Source organism: Takifugu rubripes, chromosome 5 (assembly GCF_901000725.2).
Source record: "Takifugu rubripes chromosome 5, fTakRub1.2, whole genome shotgun sequence".
Lineage (NCBI taxonomy): Eukaryota > Metazoa > Chordata > Actinopteri > Tetraodontiformes > Tetraodontidae > Takifugu > Takifugu rubripes.
Window position 1 is genome coordinate 10,328,705 of NC_042289.1, and position 7,500 is coordinate 10,336,204.

General features: G+C 49.1%; 1 protein-coding gene across 2 annotated transcripts in view; it reads right to left on the reverse strand.

Moving 5' to 3' along the window:
* Positions 1 to 4,337, reverse strand: part of s1pr2 (sphingosine-1-phosphate receptor 2) — a 22,027-nt gene extending 17,690 nt beyond the window's left edge. For both annotated transcript variants that reach the window (XM_029836299.1, XM_029836298.1), the window contains exons 1-3: positions 4,190 to 4,337; positions 3,296 to 3,498; positions 142 to 363 (exon numbers count right to left, since the gene is read on the reverse strand). The gene's annotated coding sequence lies outside the window, so the exon portion shown is untranslated. The remainder of the gene's footprint in view (positions 1 to 141; positions 364 to 3,295; positions 3,499 to 4,189) is intronic.
* Positions 4,338 to 7,500: the final 3,163 nt, after the last annotated feature.

A 7,500-nucleotide genomic window follows, 5' to 3' on the forward strand; every position in this document is an offset into this window, starting at 1 on the left:
CCTGTTGAAAGTGCAGCAACAGGCCTGATCTCTGTCCTTTAAACGTCGGTCAAAACCCGCTTTCATGAAAACGTCAAGGTCAAAAGGTTAGCCGAACATGTCAAGGGGCACATGATCAGAAACCAATACATGACTCCTTACCTGGAATTAATCTTCTCCTTTCTTGGTTTCATTGTTGTGAGGTTTGCTTGAGCACAGCGTGGTTGGCTGGTTTATCTCATCTGCGGCGGCCACAGAGCCATCTGCTCGAGTCGCTGTTTAGTTTCGGGCTGCTACGTGTTTGTCAAGGTTGCAGCGAGAGGCGGTGAACACGTGTTGCACAGCAGAGGCCCCGCACGGCACACAAAACAGACCCCCTGCACCCTTGAAGAGAAAGAAAGAGGATTTAAAGAGTTCAAGAGGCCTGGATGCGCACAAGCATGGCAGGGAAGGAAATGAAATGAAGTCAGTCAATAGAGGATAAAATAAGCTTTCAGTCACCAGGTCAAGCGTGCACCTATTAGAATCTTGCCTGGAGAAGGTTGACGTGCTCACTGAAACACGGAGGCCAAAACAGGCCGATCTCCACATGTGCGCTGTGGCTCGAGGCGCACTGTTTCCGTCTTTGTTTGGAGAAGAGCGTTTACGAAAGTCTATTTGTGCAAACACGTGTGTCAGTAGGTGCACATTTCTCCCCCCCAGCAGAACTTATCATCTGTTTCCTGGCACTTGACTGCCGGGGTCAAAGCTGAGGGTCATCAGATAAGATAGTTCAGGGCAAGGCCATTAGTTTAATCCCAGCTGCTCTCGTGTCCTGTAGTCCTCTCAGAGCTTTCTGTGAACCAAGCTCTCGTCGAAGTGGTAAAAAAAAGAAGAGAATGAGCGTGTGAGGCGCAGTGACAGTGGACCAATGGGGGAGTAAATATCACACCCCCCTGATGCAGCCTCGAGCACCACTGTTGTTTTGTTGCTCGCCAGTGTGACTCCCAGGAGGCGGCTCAATGAAGCTAGTTGTAGTTTCCTGCGGTCGTGATTATTATTGTGGCACAATAAACTAAATTTCCACGGATGGATGGAATTTGTTTGCAGATTGAGTTGTGTGTCTTCCGCCTTGTCAAGACTACTGATTATTTACATCCTGTTTAAAAAGGGAAACGACCCTTTAAACTGGGAAACATGCTAGAAGGTAGAATTACGACAGAGACACCTTTTTTATTTTTGACTCATATTTAATTGCTTTTAAGAAAGCCTGTAAGCTCAGAGTCAGCGTAGAAACGGGGTTGAGGTTAACTGATTGTGCACATTTCCCTCCCCTGTGGTCGAGCTTCACACGCCACCTATGAGGTCACGCTTTGATCAACACATTCTTCCCATCCTCGTCTTTAGCGGGTTACAGACGACAGCTGGAGTGCCTTTAGTTTTTCACAAATCACCCAGGTCGCGTTGACAGAATCCACAGTCCAGGGTCTGAGCCCCCCCCCCTTCTTTTCTTTAAGTTAGCACGTGCAGCGGAATCATAGCAGTGCGTCGTTTTGCATATTCCTGATTTGGCGCGTGGCTTTGCTGACATGTTCCTGGAGTTACATGAGAGATAATATCTTCCCCTTTCGCCCCATCTGTTCTGTTTTCCATGACCTTTGACACCTTTATGTGGAAGCGAGTGAGCGCGACTTCCCTGTTATCGCAACATCAAACATGCTGTTTTTATCATTAATTAAACATTTCATACTACATTGCACTGAATCACTGGATCAACGGAAGATTTTCTGGATGTCTCGTTAATTAGAGAATTATGGCGTCTGTGGAGGATTTTCCTTTTCATTTCTCTTTGTTCCTGAAGGAGTGTTGAGGCTTTTAGAAAAGGGGGAGCTTGATTCAACTGAATTTTAACCGTGTTATGACCTCACTAACCAGTCCAAACCGGTGCTACATTACTTTACACCCACAGAAATTTCAGCAATATACTCTGAAATTAGATGGAAGTCTCCAGCTGCCATCAAGGAGTTTAACCTTAAATAGACATTTTATGGATTAAAGAAAAGCGCATTGTGTGCGATAAGATAATTAACTGGAGCGAAGGGTTCCACAGACTAAAGAACTGCCGCATCACGTCGCCAAATAATCACTTTGCTAAATGGCACCCGTCCATCAGCTCACTGCCGCACCAAGTTCACGATGAGCAATGAGGACTGCAGCACGCCACCCACCATTTAGACGTCTCACTCAATTGTTTTCAAGTGGATCCGTCGGACAGGCAGACACACATCTGGGAGTGAGTTTCTCACATGATGATGATGGCTGTTAAGTCATGCTGCTGCTTGCCAGATGGGCTGGCTGGGCCCTGAGATCCGTGAGTCATTACAGTAGAAGCAAGAGGCTGAAAACGCAGAGTGCAGCTTCCAGGTGGAGCTCTCTGCTGGAGAAAGGCACAGGCACCATGCCGTCTTCCCTCTCACCTCACTGCACTGATATGTCTGGCTGTTGGACCTGACCCAGGTCAACCGTGAAATGCACAGTCAATGTCTGGCGAATGAGTCGTCATAGTGAAAATCGTCATAGTGAAAGTCGACTGAATGCAACATTCGTTTCTTTTGCGTATCATAAAGACAAACAGACTCACTGTTCATTATCTCTTGCAATAAATACGTAACGGGGCTTCATTTTAGGTTTCCAAATATTTATCCAGTCAGGGTCTCACTTTTCAAAATGATCTCGTTTTTTTATCGACTGGGTTGGAAGAGATTTATGACGCTCCCAGTGGGAAAGACTGGGAGGCTCCCTCACTGGCTGCAGCTTTTTTCATCAGCTTTGTTCCTCGTGCGAATGCTTCAGTCACACGATGACCACAGCCCGTTGCAATAATGCTTTTAACGGGGGGGTCTGTCCAACTTTAAGGAGGTGCCCTTTGACCTGTGTGACCCCGAAGAGGCTCGACGCCAAAAAGAAAGATTATTCACTCACTCTGCCTTTCTTTTATAGCTGAAGTGATTTTTATCAGCCCGAGTGAAATATCGCTCTTACTCGGACCGCTCTCGCCCCCTCACCCCTTCCTCGGCAGAACCCACAATTCCAGGAAAAGTAACAGCAAAATTCCGGCTCCCATGAATCACAGTTCAAATCCCCTGCTCCCTGCAGAGGACAGAGGGAGCCACCCCCCAACCCAGACTCTTCTAAAGCAGCGTGGAGAACTTCCACATCCTACCGCAGCCTCAGCAGGTCTCGCCCGCTGCACGCTCTGATCTTTATGACCCTGTCTGTCACACCATGGCGGCGTCAAAGTCATGCTGCTTCAGTCGGTCTGGGTGCTTTTATTTACCTGTTAGTGTTCCTGCAAGTGGTCACAGGGTCGTTGGGCCTTTATTGGCCTCAATCCACAAAGACGGTGCCAGTCAAGTCTGGGCCACCACCGTTTTACTGGTGTAGAAACAAGAAGAAACCTTCTTCCTGCGGGGAGACCTCCTGAGGGGGCGACAAAGAGGGACGAGCCGCAGATTCCGTTTCTTGAATACATTCCACGCTCTAATGGAAAAAGTGTTACATAAGCATCGGCCTAGCACAAGTTGAAAAATGTTTTTATTGATCGGCCTCTGTGCCTGACGGCCGTGTTGTGGCCCAACCCGTGTGAGTGCTGTAACGGGCCTGTCTCTGCATGCCCGCTCGGTGTAGGCGAGCCAATTAATACAGAAGAACACACGAAACCACACATCCATCCCATGGCTCCGCTTCAAGGACAGCAGAGCTCTGGCAGGAATTCTCTGCGTGCACATAACCAGCAAACATCCGTAAACAGTTTAGAAGACGCGCTTTGGACTTTGGTCCATAAGAGGGGTGGAAGAGAAGGACGCACTAAAGGAGACGAGGACAGGAGGGGTGAGAGGGAGACAGAGAGAGTGAAGGACTGCAGCTGATACTCCCTCCATGGCAGTAGGCTGGGAGGAGCTACGTCAAGCTGCCTCTGCTCTCCTTTGGGACGTTCTGCCTGTACAAACAAACCGAACCAGGGCCTCTGGTCTAATGGGAACCAGACCTGCCCCCTTCCCCTTCATTTCCCCCCACCCTGTGCAGGACCAAAGCACCACCGACGTGCGCTCCAGCTGAAGGACGCACTTCAATTATCCCAAACAGACCTGAAAATATTCCCTCTTCCCCTTCACTCTTTTCCCACACTGCAGCGGTTCATGACGTTCCGTGGCTCTGCATCAGCACTGACCTTCTTGACCCCGGAGCAGCCAGACTCCACCAACCCACGCTTATCTCCGCTTTCTCTCACTTTCACATGCCTCCTCTATCGCTCCTCTTTCTCCGCACCTCCATCTTGTTGCACCGATGACGATGGTTTTATCGGAACGCCACGGCCTTTTCCACGTAAGCTACAACACGCTCAGATCAGCGGAGAGAGATGAAATGTCCCAAACTCCCAGTTCAAGGTCTCTGCCGGGCGCTCATCGCTGAAGGAGACATCTGAATGTTCTCATTGTGAGCTTTCAGAGTTTATCAGTGAATACACTCCCAGTCTCACTGCTGTCTGTATCTGAATGTTCCGTTTCACCAAAGTACGAACATTGGCTCCCTGTCAGACAGAAGAGGAGAAAAGTCTCTGAGGACACACAGAGCCTCCATGTTGACTGCACGACTGCTGCAGAGAGGGCTGATTGTGATACGGCCCGCTGTCTCCCAGAAACTACAGTTTTTTTGCTCAGGAGCACACTGAGGCCTTCTTTAAATCAGCATTGGAAGCGATAAACGTGCAAGAACACACTTGTAAAGCGGTTTTTCATTGCCTGTGTATTCTGATGTGTCATCAAGCGGCCGCTGCCAAGCGCCTGGTATTGCGGCACATTTGTTCATCCCCTCCCACACATCTGGGCACAATGTTGCCTTTAGCAGTGCTCTGTGACCGCCAACGACATATTCTCTCTTGGCGATCCTTCAAGCAACGCTCAAGTATGGCCTTGTCGATGTGCAGTTCTCTGGAATCGTGGTGATGAAGCACCGTATTGGAAGCAAATTGAGACCTGTGACTGTTGCCGCTCACATTTGCCACTCCAGTGAGAGACATGAGTGTGTGGAAAGTGTGTTTACAGCCTTGTTAAAGAGCTACGGGTGTGCATGCTTTAGGAAGCCCTTGCGTGCCTGCGTGATATTGCTCCAGGATACATTTAATCAGTTCCTCATTGATCCGCTGTAAACATGAAGTCATCTGCTACAGTTTGATGTGATGAGCAGTAAATGGCTCATTGCTATAGCTTGAAAACAGTTCCATGGAAGACCTTGGTCAGCGATCTGCTGAAATATGCTGAATGTGTAACGTTCTAGAGACAAGAACACACATGCAACATTTCCTCACCAAAGAAAATCTGCAGAGTAACAAGAATAGGCTCTTGTGCAGCCATGAACTATACCACTCTGAACATTCATTCCTCATTGCTGTTATTTGCTGTGCAACGGGACGTTCTGTCAAACACTCAAGGTCATTGACCCACTTCAGGGAAAATCGGCCAATCAGTCGACGAGTCCCTGACGTTTCACATTAATGATTATCCTCTGATGTCATTCAGGACAGGGCAGTCTTTGTCTGTTTTCGACCATATGCACACTGTGTCTTTGTCCATTAATGGTTAAATATACAAGTCTTCATCCGTAAGAGCCCCTTCCTGTTCGCTGCCTTCTCTTCTACGCTCATCTTTTCCTTCACATTGTTCCACCGCTGTGTGGCTGGTGTTCAGCGCCGGGGAAGTGAGGACACCTGGATTTAGGCTTCCACTTATACTGTATTGTTCTGCTTCCCCCTCCGATGATGATGTGGCATGATCCAGGAGTGAGAACCTCTCCAGCGCGGGGACTCCACACCCCCGTGGCCCCTCGACGCTCTCCCCTTTTTTCAGTCAAATGCGTAAAGATGTGTGGGATTACTCTCGCTGGAGGAACTTAAACCCTTGACTTCCTGCCTGCTGATGAGGTCACTGGTCTCAGTGGGAGTGTCTGTGAAACCCCTGCTTAATAACAACCGACGGGCGGCAGGACATCGGTGTAGAAGGGGGAGGATCCAGAATGGGGAATGGGACAGGAGTGAGGCGAGAGGGGTAGATGACAGGTTGACGTGGGGGTGGAGGAGCCACCCAGCGCCTGTCTCTTCGGAGCCGGAGGCGGTTGCTAGAGCACAGCCTGTGTTGGTGTTATGGAGAGGACTCAGTTCCTCTTAAGAAATATATATATATGCTAGGGGGGGTATGAATGCTGCACAGCCAGGAAAATCTCACAAAACTGCTGAGAACGTTCCCATCTGACAGAACTGTCTGTCTTTCATTAATCACATATGCGCCAATTAGTGCTTGCTCGGCAAAGCGTGGAGCCCAAATTTAATTCATTAATTTGTAGTCTCGGAGCGGAAACGGGACATTCGCCAGAACACCCCGAGGCTGATCGTGTTTTTTGGCCAATCAAACGAAGCGTCCACACGCTGATTGTCTGTTGCCATTTGAAACACAATACTTCCTCGGGCACAAAGCTTTATCACACCATCGCCGACTGTGATGAACCCATAACATGTGGCAGGCCGTCAGAGCGCTCTCGATCGAAGAGCTTCGGTTCCAGCGCCAGGCAAGTTCCTCTGAAGTTACTGGTGCTCCCTACAAAAAAAATCAGCAAGGGGGAACACCTGGTATGCAGAGCCTGAGGCTGCGGCTGTAGGTACAGAGTAAGAGGAAGGAAGGGAGGGGCAGAAAGGCAATCCCACATACAAAGCCATCTTGTTTAAGCCAGCCCCAAATGGAACTGCTCTCTTGCCAAGGATAGAGATCTACATCCTGCTGCCCAGTGGAGGGCCGATTCTCGAAAGAACAGCGGGGACAAAGAGCCTTATAGACTCTACGCACAGGCACCCGCAGCACCCCTTCACATTAAAGGGGTTCCCCATCTCCAATTTTCTCTGTTTAGACTTGTCTTTGCCACCCTCGTTCACCTCTGACTACTCCTCCAGAGGTCACAGTTGCGTATCCTAATGCTCACAAAACAATGTAAATGAGTGGTTCTTTGTTAAGCACACACAGCCTGCTGGAAACACACATAGGCTTTCTTCCATCGTTGAGACCCACTGTTCCAGTGTTGTTCCGAAATGACGTTAATGCCTTCCAGATGTTGAGATGCTGCACTCTCCAACCCCACCAAACTTTGAAAGTCCGTGCATGGTGTTAATGGTGCCCATGAGGCCTCTGAGGGGGGAGGGGAGGTCACAAGACCATTGGGGCTCCTACTGTGCCTACGAAAAGGCCTCGGCATCCTTTCCCTTTCACAGGGTAATCACCGATCTCTCTCCCTTCTTTGGGTTTCAAATGAAAAGCTGTGTGAGGAGCATGGGTGTGGTTTAAAAAGACATCCTGGTAGTATCGGATAAAAGGAGGTGGACTTCCAAACAGCATAACAAAGTCCCCTGCAGCTGTCCAGATGAATAATGGTAAATACTACTAGGTTTCATTTGGTCTTCAGCTGCTCATCAACTTCTGCCATATTCCAGAGCTGTGA